This window comes from Procambarus clarkii, chromosome 62 (assembly GCF_040958095.1).
Source record: "Procambarus clarkii isolate CNS0578487 chromosome 62, FALCON_Pclarkii_2.0, whole genome shotgun sequence".
Taxonomy (NCBI): Eukaryota; Metazoa; Arthropoda; class Malacostraca; order Decapoda; family Cambaridae; genus Procambarus; species Procambarus clarkii.
In genome coordinates this window covers 16,505,984-16,518,005 of record NC_091211.1, presented here as the reverse complement: position 1 = coordinate 16,518,005, position 12,022 = coordinate 16,505,984, and positions in this window count along the sequence as shown.

The window sequence follows — 12,022 nt, the reverse complement described above, 5'->3', positions numbered from 1 at the left end:
TACCAATGAGAAAATCCGTAGGAGCCGTGATGAGGATTCGGATTCTTATCACGGTTCCAACGGATTTTCTCGTAAGGATATATATATGTAGCCGTAAAACAATTTTTACAATAATCAGTGATGGTGATATAACTTGTCTAGGAGCCAGACTTAGAACCACCTATAACTCAGCATGTCTCACTTGTAAATTGCTGGTTATGACCAAATTCTTCTTAGAACATAGCTAAACCGTCAAACGGTCTCTGCTGCTGACGTCAAAACTTGTACACGCTTTCTTAGCAATGAACTTGTTAAGTTTCCAGTGTTTACATTTATACTTACACTGCTTATGCCGCTGAAATTATCGTTAACTGTTCATTACTTGTATATACCTATTGACTTATAAACACTGCCACTTGAGGCCAATGTCAATATCAGGAAGCCTAACTTATGCTTTAAATTAGGCTCTCCATATTCTCACTGGTGAGTTTTTCCATGCTGTATTTTACATTGTAGGATCTATTTACCAACTCCAAATTGACACGTTAATTGTATAACTATAATGATGGTATCAGAGTCTACTGTATGTAGATTCCTTCTCCTGCGGACTCTGAATATATAATATAACTAGGTATTGAATTAATCCTTAGATAGCCTAATACCAGCCGTCGAACAGTACAACACCAACAATTTCAACAAAACCATAAGTGTCAGACAACATTATAAATACATACTAGCTAATCCATACATATCATCTTACGACTATACAAAATGAGTCACACACATGAAGTGTGACAAACAAATAATAAATAAAAATAAAAAATTTAAAATAATTGATTTATAATAAATTTAAATTTGCTCTGTATCTAGTGTTACCCAGTCTTTATGTACTTAACCCAAACAACTTTATCATTGTGTTCATTGCTGTCTTCTTTTATGTGCTAGCCATATGCTGTACTGTGCCTACTAATTTTTGTTAAACTACCATTCAAGCTGTCATTGCAATCAATCTGAGCTACCTATGTGCTTTAATATATCTACAATTTTTTTCTTATCTTTTATTTTTTTCTTGCTATGTAACTTATCATATTTATAAATTTTGCAAGTATTTACCTACTTAAAATTCTCTTAGATTAAAGACCTGCCCGAAACGCTGCGCGTACTAGTGGCTTTACAAGATTGTAATTACTATCCTATGTATTCTAACAAACCCAATGTACCTTCTTGTATATAAATCAATAAATAATAAATATCAATTGTGACACTTGCTCTCCTCATATGTAAGTTGTTTAATTTAGAAACTGTACTGATGGTTGATCTCGAACCCATTGATGACGTGACGATGTCTATTGAATTTTGTAACTAACTCATCAAGATTGTAACCTGCTTAGCTAAATGAATTGTGGGGTTCAGTCCCTGAGTCCATTATGTGCCTCTAACCCTTCCCACTCTTGCCCACAAGACGGGTATGGGGTGCATAATAAATGAACTAAACTAACGTATACTGGTTAGCCACTAAAGCTCAGACTCAGTCTGTGATAGTACTTAAGCTAAGAAAGTAATTAGAAATAGAGCAATGCAAAAGATGTAGGATTTGATTTGAATTTGAATGTACAGTGACCACAACACAGCAGTTGCAACATCAGGATCTGCGGGTTGGTACAAGAATTCAACCAACTACAAATCACTTATGTTGTTCTACTGCTTCCTTTCATCAACATAAGTACACTAACATCCCATCAGGCTTGGATACCCATATGCATGGGAAATAGGCTTAATTACAGGTTCCGGAAGATGAGAGGAAATGTCAACACTGTGGAGAAATGCCCGACAGACCACTGGAACATTATCTACCACAGTGCACAGTTACAGCTACAACAGACCACTGGAACATTATCTACCACAGTGCACAGTTACAGCTACAACAGACCACTGGAACATTATCTAACAGTGCACAGTTACAAACCCATTAAGATTTCAACTTTGATTCAACAGAGCAGTAGTAGTTGTTAAACACACATGGTAAAATCTTACTGAAGCGACCATACGAGTCATAAATACTCATACTCCGCCCAAGTAAAACAGAAACAAGCAACACTTAGTGGGCCAGCCAGAGGCTTAGGGCCCGCACAGGAATGTCCCTGAAACAAAAGCCCTGCAGCATACTCCCGCAATCATTTTGCTACCATCGTCAGCTACAGTTAGTGTTCTCGTGTTAGCATACCCAGTGGCGTGTATCATTTTATCATCAGCGTAGCTAATGATGTGGTCGTTGGGTTTGCTCGGAACAGAGTTTAACAACGTGTTTATTACGATAAGGTAGGACTAAGGACACCTCCCAGTGGAGTACCTAGTACACACACACACACACACACACACACATATATTCATTCATTTATTAATATTTTAACAAATTTAGGTAAACAAAAAAATATATTTTACTTTTATTTTCCACATACAAAAGATTACAATTAATGTTTCAGTTTTCCAGTTTCCGGGTAATGACTGTATTGAAACCGACGAAGCGAATCTCCAGGCCCGTAAGGATGTCGCTTCCAATTAACATGTTATGACTGTCGTCAAGTAGGGCATTGATGGTTACTGTGATCCCTGGAAGTGTGACCTGAACATTGTTAACCACCCGGTCATACGTAATTATCCTATTGTGAGCGTCCCAAACTTCCGTAGTCAATGGGTTTTGTTCAATCTGAAGGCCGCACAACCTTGCGACACGACTCGTAATATAAGAGTCGGAGCTGCCCGTGTCTATGATACACCTCTTTATTTTTCTTGTGTGTTGGCCGACGACCGTGCAAGTCATAGTTAGTGGGTCACTGATGAAGCTGTGGCTATGAATCCGTTTACCAACGAGAAGGGTGGGCTGGGTGGGGGATAATCTTATACAGCACTTGTAATTGTTAAACACGTCCAGTCCCAGGAGATTGATCATGTTTTCATATACGAGCATGACTGTCTTGATCCCAACTTGACCTTCACATTCCAATTCCGTCTTCAAAACCCCAACGACTCCATCTGAATCATCAGTGAAATGGTGTGGTTGGATCTGGTCTTTAAGGCCACAGTCCGTTACTGTCTCGAGGGAGACGCAGGTGGAAGTGGCCCCGGTATCTATTATGAAGTTAACTGGATTGTTGCCTAACCTGCATGGCAGGTAGACGACTTTACACCCCTCGAGTCTTACTAACTTTAGTTCCTGTGGTCCCTCCATCTTCAGAGTTCTTTACCACTTATGTCACTTGTCTCCACCAACTTTAATATATATACTAGATGTAACCCAATATAGTGAGGGAGAAATTGAGAAACGCGTCTGGCCTGGACAATCACTGTTATGACCCCTATAACCTCCCATAAACTGTGTGTCCTTATACACTGTACTATTTATCACGTTTGTATCTGTGTGAATAATGTAGAAGGTAATGAAGGGGAGGGAAGGCGGTGGAGGGCCAGGGAAGGCGGTGGAGGGTAGGGAAGGTGATGGAGGGTAGTGAAGGTGGTGGAGGGCCAGGGAAGGTGGTGGAGGGCCAGGGAAGGTGGTGGAGGGCCAGGGAAGGTGGTGGAGGGTAGGGAAGGTGGTGGAAGGGTAGGGAAGGTGGTGGAAGGGTAGGGAAGGTGGTGGAAGGGTAGGGAAGGTGGTGGAGGGGTAGTGAAGGTGGTGGAGGGGTAGTGAAGGTGGTGGAGGGGTAGTGAAGGTGATGGAGGGTAGTGAAGGTGGTGGAGGGTAGTGAAGGTGGTGGAGGGGTAGTGAAGGTGGTGGAGGGTAGTGAAGGTGGTGGAGGGGTAGTGAAGGTGGTGGAGGGGTAGTGAAGGTGGTGGAGGGGTAGTGAAGGTGGTGGAGGGGTAGTGAAGGTGGTGGAGGGGTAGTGAAGGTGGTGGAGGGGTAGTGAAGGTGGTGGAGGTGGTGGAGGGGTAGTGAAGGTGGTGGAGGGCAGGGAAGGTGGTGGAGGGGTAGTGAAGGTGGTGGAGGGGTAGTGAAGGTGGTGGAGGGGTAGTGAAGGTGGTGGAGGGGTAGTGAAGGTGGTGGAGGGGTAGTGAAGGTGGTGGAGGGGTAGTGAAGGTGGTGGAGGGGTAGTGAAGGTGGTGGAGGGGTAGTGAAGGTGGTGGAGGGGTAGTGAAGGTGGTGGAGGGGTAGTGAAGGTGGTGGAGGGGTAGTGAAGGTGGTGGAGGGCAGGGAAGGTGGTGGAGGGGTAGTGAAGGTGGTGGAGGGGTAGTGAAGGTGGTGGAGGGGTAGTGAAGGTGGTGGAGGGGTAGTGAAGGTGGTGGAGGGGTAGTGAAGGTGGTGGAGGGGTAGTGAAGGTGGTGGAGGGGTAGTGAAGGCGGTGGAGGGTAGGGAAGGCGGTGGAGGGGTAGTGAAGGTGGTGGAGGGCAGGGAAGGTGGTGGAGGGGTAGTGAAGGTGGTGGAGGGTAGTGAAGGTGGTGGAGGGTTAGTGAAGGTGGTGGAGGGTAGTGAAGGTGGTAGAGGGGCAGGGATGGTGGTGGAGGGCAGGGAAGGTGGTGGAGGGGTAGTGAAGGAGGTGGAGGGGTACTGAAGGTGGTGGAGGGTAGTGAAGGTGGTGGAGGGTAGTGAAGGTGGTGGAGGGCAGGGAAGGTGGTGGAGGGACAGGGAAGGTGGTGGAGGGACAGGGAAGGTGGTGGAGGGCAGGGATGGTGGTGGAGGGCAGGGAAGGTGGTGGAGGGGTAGTGAAGGTAGTGGAGGGGTACTGAAGGTGGTGGAGGGTAGTGAAGGTGGTGGAGGGTAGTGAAGGTGGTGGAGGGTAGTGAAGGTGGTGGAGGGTAGTGAAGGTGGTGGAGGGTAGTGAAGGTGGTGGAGGGGCAGGGATGGTGGTGGAGGGCAGGGAAGGTGGTGGAGGGCAGGGAAGGTGGTGGAGGGCAGGGAAGGTGGTGGAGGGTAGGGAAGGTGATGGAGGGCAGGGAAGGTGGTGGAGGGCAGGGAAGGTGATGGAGGGCAGGGAAGGTGGTGGAGGGCAGGGAAGGTGGTGGAGGGCAGGGAAGGTGGTGGAGGGCAGGGAAGGTGGTGGAGGGCAGGGAAGGTGGTGGAGGGCAGGGAAGGTGGTGGAGGGCAGGGAAGGTGGTGGAGGGGCAGGGAAGGTGGTGGAGGGGCAGGGAAGGTGGTGGAGGGTAGTGAAGGTGGTGGAGGGCAGGGAAGGTGGTGGAGGGACAGGGAAGGTGGTGGAGGGTAGTGAAGGTGGTGGAGGGCAGGGATGGTGGTGGAGGGCAGGGAAGGTGGTGGAGGGCAGGGAAGGTGGTGGAGGGACAGGGAAGGTGGTGGAGGGTAGTGAAGGTGGTGGAGGGTAGTGAAGGTGGTGGAGGGCAGGGAAGGTGGTGGAGGGACAGGGAAGGTGGTGGAGGGTAGTGAAGGTGGTGGAGGGCAGGGAAGGTGGTGGAGGGCAGGGAAGGTGGTGGAGGGGCAGGGATGGTGATGGAGGGCAGGGAAGGTGGTGGAGGGCAGGGAAGGTGATGGAGGGCAGGGAAGGTGGTGGAGGGCAGGGAAGGTGGTGGAGGGCAGGGAAGGTGGTGGAGGGGTAGTGAAGGTGGTGGCGGGCAGGGAAGGTGGTGGAGGGCAGGGAAGGTGGTTAAACCGAGAATTATATGTACGGGCAGCATAAAACATCCACTAGACAGTGACATTGTAATTGCCAGAATTAGGCTGGGATAACGATATGGCTGATGGCTGCAGGTAGTGGTGACCACTGATCATCATTCCAATTGTATACTAAAGGGAACAAGAGATGATACATACATCATCCATCACTATATATGTGATTGTCCCGTTACCAGGCATTTCAGACCAAATGGTATGAGATACTTTGAGCTTTGTAATTACTTTACACTCACGAATATTGGAAAATATTCTTCGAATATTGGAAAATATTCTTCGAATATTAGAAAATATTCTTGTGCTTGTTATGACCACGCATACACGAGTATGATCATACTGAGATGATACCGAGTATGATACATACTGAGAAAATTGTACAAATATCAGCCCAGCATTTAAGTTTTTTTTCAATATTGTGGCGTGTCCAAAGGCTCATGTTTAAGTTTTGCATACAGTATCTTATTTTCTGTAACTGTTTTATCTACCAATACTTCATTAGTTTCTGTTCTCATATTGCAACCTTTGCGATATGTAGCACCTTATGGTTATTCTGCACATTTGGTACTACACAGCCTTCCCGGTTTAACTGGTGTCTTCTTTTGATAATTATATACTCATATTAGTTTGTGTCGACATATTGTAATGCAAATGTAACTTAATTTGTAAGGTATACTATATATGAATTATGGATATTTTGGAACATTACTATTTGCACACTTAAATGTGCATCATAAAGTATTTTGTAATTGTAAATTATTACACTAAACATGAATCACAAATAACACAATGTCAGTGCCTCAATTCAACTTTCTAACTAAATATGTCTTCAACATAATGCTATATTTGTTGTAATAATATCTGTAAAAACCCTATATCAAATAAATTTATAATTAAATTAAAATTTTCTTTACCTTAATGTATCTGCTCTACATCATCATATTGCATTTCTTTTCATTGTCTTACAGGTAACTTAATCCAGACAAGTAAGTAATTATCAAAGCACCACGCACCAGGACGAGCACCAAGTATCGGCTCCTGGAGACACACACAAAGAAGTGAAAACTGTGTGATCAGAAGTTACAGTTTATGGAAATTGGCATTAAAGCCACGAATATTCCATTGAAGAACAGACATTTTCAAAAGGAGAGAGGACAGCAACAGAAAACAACGAAAAAACAAAGGCAAATAAGAACACAGCATATTAAAGAGGCGCAAGATCAGGATTTGGGGGCATGGGTAAACTTAGTAAGGACGGAGTTAAAGGAGCGGGAAGACAGACCAGAGGGGGACGTACGGGGTCTGGAAGAGGAGACAAACAGGGTAGCGCACCTCAGCAAAGGCAGCAACCGAGAGGGATTTGGGGGCTAAAGAAACCTCCATAGCTGGGACAGGGAGGGCCCGAACACCGAAATGGGACGGTAGTGATAGTCAGAGGTGGGGAGGGCGAGGAAGAAAGCAATGCCTTCTTACCCACCAGGGAAGAGGAAGGAGAGGAGCCAGGCTTACGTTTCTGACTCGGAGACAGGTATGCCAGCAACAACGTACTGGGCGACACAATTGTCTCAACAGGAGAAGAACAGGAATGAACAACATGAAGATTGCTGGGAGGATGGTGGGCAACAGCCTGCACTGTTCCAAGGCTACAAGAGTGAAACTAAAGTAATGCAACTAGGCACCCCACAAGGAGGAGTACTTAGTCCTACCTTGTTTAATGTTCTAATTAATGCTTTACTAAAATCAATCCCAACTAGTCCGGCAAACATCACTATCAGCTATGCAGATGACATCCTTGTGCATACTAAAACCCACCGCGAAATGCAAACAGTCTTAAATTGTATACATACAGCTTGTGAGAGCCTTGGTCTTGTAATCAACGCTGCTAAAACTAAGGTATTTAACAGACAAATTGGCAACCACAAAAGTGGACCATGAAAACTTAAGATAGACAACATACCAATAGACTATGTCTCTTCTTTCAAATACCTTGGAGAGTATGTCCCTTGTACCTCAACTGCAGTCAATAAGTTACATCAACAATGTAGAGACAGACTCAAGGCTCTCAGAACTGTAGTGGGGTACAGCCCGAAATATGGTGTTAATATTAGAATAGCAAGAATGATGTATTTAGCGTATATAAGGTCTCTGATAGACTATCATGCACCAGCTTTGGTCCTGCAGAATGGCAAAAGTATTGATAGACTGGAAAAAATGCAAAATGAAGCACTCAGAATTATACTTGGCTGTCCTATAACTACCAAAGTTCTCAACATGCGGAAAGAATTAAATATACTTAGCATTCGAGATAGAATATTTGAAATTAATCTTATGATGGGACTAAAGCTGCTGCGTGATAACAAAAACATTGTGTCAGTTGCACTGTTAGAACACATACGAAATGGAACTAGCGAGTCTAAATGGATTCAAAGAACTGCCACTCATATTAAAATGATGGGACTGCACGATGTATATACAGATGAAAGAGTACAGCACTTCCTTCCACCCTGGCAGATAGTACCTTTTGACATCCTGACCCCTGCATACCCCACCAAGAAACTAATCACAAGCAACCCTCATGCTCAGCTTGCTGCTAAATTAAGCACCATAGAACACATTCACAATATACAAGCTGAAAACAACATTGCACAGACCATATACACTGACGGATCACTCAATACAGCTACAGGGAGGGCAGGAAGTGCTGTTATTGCTCATCAGCCCGATGGCAGAATAATTCAAAGAAATATCCGAATTAGTAACTGGGCGTCCACAATGCAAGCCGAGTTGGTAGCGATACTGGTAGCACTCGAAATTATTGACAACACTGAAGTAGACAGCTTAATTATTTCTGACTCCCTATCCTCACTACGAGCAATAAACAGTTTGCAATCAAGTAATAACGTGCTTGTCTTGGAAGCTAGACGTAGATATGTAAGAATACTTAGCAAGAGGGTAAATATAAAAATATTGTAGATTCCTTCTCACATTGGCATGCAGGAACATGACAAAGTTGACGCCCTTGCTAAGGCTGCAGTAAATAAAGACAGTATTGAATGGAATCTTGAGTTATCAAATAGGTCCCTTAAAAGTGTCATTAGACGAGAACTCCTAGATGGATTTGAAGTAGAACAGTGCAAACTGGAACTAGTAGGTCCATTGTTCATCACAATGAATTGTGTGAAGTAAAACATGTGTATGGGGCAAGTAACAAAGTCAGTAGACTAACAGATGTTGTCACAGCTCGTATAAGACTTGGCTACAAGTATCTCTGGCAGTTCGGCTTGTATAGGGATCTAGATGAAGTAAAGTGTAAAGTGTGTGGACATAGGCAGGGACACACACTCGAACACTATATCTTGGATTGTTGTAAAATTTAGCCTTTTAGAGATAAGTCTGGGCTCACTCTGTATGATATGGCAACCTATCTTATTACCATGGATAAATTACCTGAAATCCTTGCACTGTACCCACATTTTGCTTCCAGTAGATGAACGACATATGAGATTCAGAAACAAGTAGAGTATTGTGAGGACTAATAATAAACAGAAGCTCCCCTATGACTCTGTAATATCCCCATTGGCCAAACTATTATGTATTAACGACAAGACCTACCATTAATGTATGATGACTTACTGTAAATATGTAGCTCTTGTAGCTTTACAGCTCTTACTGTAAATATGTAGGATAGGAGTGGGGGGGGGGGGCAGAAACCGTGGAGCGCACCTCAGCAAGGGCAGCAACTGAGAAGGAATCAGGGGCTAAAGAAACCTCCATAGCCGAGACAGTGGGCCCGACCACCAAAACGGAAGGGGACGGAGCGAGAAAGTCAGAGGTGGGGGGGGGGGGGGTGAGGGGCGAGGAAGAAAGCGACGCCGTCTTACCTGCCGGGGGGAGGACGAAGGAGAGGAGCCAGGCTTACGTTTTCGACTCAAAGAGACAGGTGTTCCAGCAACAACGTACTGGGCGACAGACTCTCAACAGAAGATGACCGGGAGTGAACAACATGAAGATTGCAACCCGTTCTCGCAAATTTAATAAGTCAATATTGACTTATTAAATATGTGCATAGGTGACATACTTAACATAATAGATACCCTTAAAAAGATTCATAGAAAATTCAACAAAGAATTCAACAGTCTCCGTGGTGTAGTGGTAAGACACTCGCCTGGCGTTCCGCGAGCGCTTTGTCATGGGTTCGTATCCTGGACGGTGAGGATTTACTGGGCGCAATTCCTTAACTGTAGCCTCTGTTTAACGCAACAGTAAAATGTGTACTTGGATGAAAAAACGATTCTTCGCGGCGGGGATCGTATTCCAGGGACCTGCCCGAAACGCTACGCGTACTAGTGGCTGTACAAGAATGTAACAACTCTTGTATATATCTCAAAAAAAAAAAAAAAAAAAAAAAAACCGACCTTACCTAACCTTGTTAGTATCTTAAGATAAGCATCTTATTGCTTCGTAATTACAATTATTACCTAACCTATAATAGGTATAGGTTAAGTAATAATTGTAATTACGAAGCAATAAGATGCTTATCTTAAGATACTAACAAGGTTAGGTAAGGTCGGTGTTTTCTATGAATCTTTTTAAGGGTATCTATTATGTTTAGTATATCACCTATGCACGTAGTTAATAAGTCAATATTGACTTCTGGGAGGGTGATGGACATCAGCCAGGCGGCGTGGAAAGCCAAGAGACTGGGGGGGAGAGATGGGAAGAAGAATTGGGTAAAGAAGGGAAAGATACAGGAGACATGGCAGACTGGGTAGAAAGAAGGGAAACTTCAGATGGGAACCAGGAGGGGAGCCCCGCCGGGACAGAACATACAGGAACAGGGGAGGTGGTTGTGGACGTGTCTGGGTCTAAGATCTGGAATCGGTTGAGAGACTGAGTAACGTAAGAAGGACGAGGAGAGGTAGAACGCAACACGCGAGCGTAGGATATGCCAGCGAAAGGGGTGAGACGGCGAACTTGGCGTCTTGCTTCAGGAAAAGACAGACGATCCCGGTGTTTCAGGTTGAGGACGGCTTCCTCAGGTTTGCAGTGTATACACGAGTGGGAGAAGGTAGGGTGGGCCTCACTGCAATTGAGGCAGCGAGCCTGGGGAGAAGTGCACTCTGACTTAGAGTGATCATCGGCCCCACAGATGGGGCATCGATACACAGAATTTGAGCACTTGAGGACACCATGCCCAAACTTCCAGCACTTATTGCAAAGTCTAGGAGAGGGAATGTACTCCTGAAAGGAGCATCTGGCCCCAGCAAGGATTAGAGAGGGCTGAAGGATCCTACTATCAAAGGTGATTTTCATAACTCGAAGGGGCTGACGGCGATGACCACGAGGGGGTCGAGTAAACGAGTCTACCTGGAGGACAGGATGGCCTTGCGCTTCAAGGATATGTTTAATATCCTCATGAAAGTCTTTTAGGTCTCTAACACCAGTTACAACATGGTGCGGGAGGAGAACAGTGCCAACACTGACATTTAACCGAGCGTTTTTGGAGACCCGAATAGGGGGTCTCCCCCAATGCAGGACATGTGGCTAAGCGGGTATCTGCATCCGGTGAAGGAGCAGCGACGAAACGTGTACCTAAACGGGTGGGGTTAAAAGTAACAGGCATCCACCGAATCAACAAGGTGTTCATAGAGTTAGAAATCGTCAGGTGGTGTAGAATCCAGAGGGAGGAGATCAAAGTGTTTAGCCCACGAAGCAGGACCAAACAAGGCTTGGTATGAAATATTATGGGAAGAGATCGTGCGAGTGTGGCCATGGCGGGGACGGCGTTGAGAACCCCCAGAGAGAGAGAAGGGGGTTAAAAGGTGCAGTAGTCACAATGAGAGACCGAGCCGCGCCAGTCTCTCATTGGGTGACGAGGTGGTCACCGCTGAGGGCGTATGGCTCGACCCAACCATAGAGGGAGGGGAGCTGGGGGAAGTAGTCAGGAGGGTCAAAGGAGGATCTAGGTCTGGACCCAATGTAGCGGGGGCTACAGAGTCCGGTCTTCTAACACAGTCCGACTCGGGGGCTTGGTCGCCCACCCCACGAGCCTGAGAAGTCATAATAGGAACAGTATTCATCGACATGGAAACGAGAGGTAATTCTTTCATTCACGAATGTGCCCCCGCACCCACCACGGAGCCACAATTAGAGGCAGGACACCCAAGAAGAAACATGTTGCCGATCTTGCCGGGGCTCCCAGGGATACACCATGAGTATACGCCCCACAAACGCCACCTTAAGAACCGTCAGTCCGTCGAGATCGGGATCAGTGATGAAAGGAGGATTGACAATAAAAGGATCCCCTCGCTCGTGACGTTGGGTACTACAGTTCTAAGGGTGCAAGAGTATGCCTCCTCAAACACCCGGGCGTCAAAACAAAAGGAGGTCGAAAGAATGATCAAAACACGCAAAAGGTCGGCGGGAAAT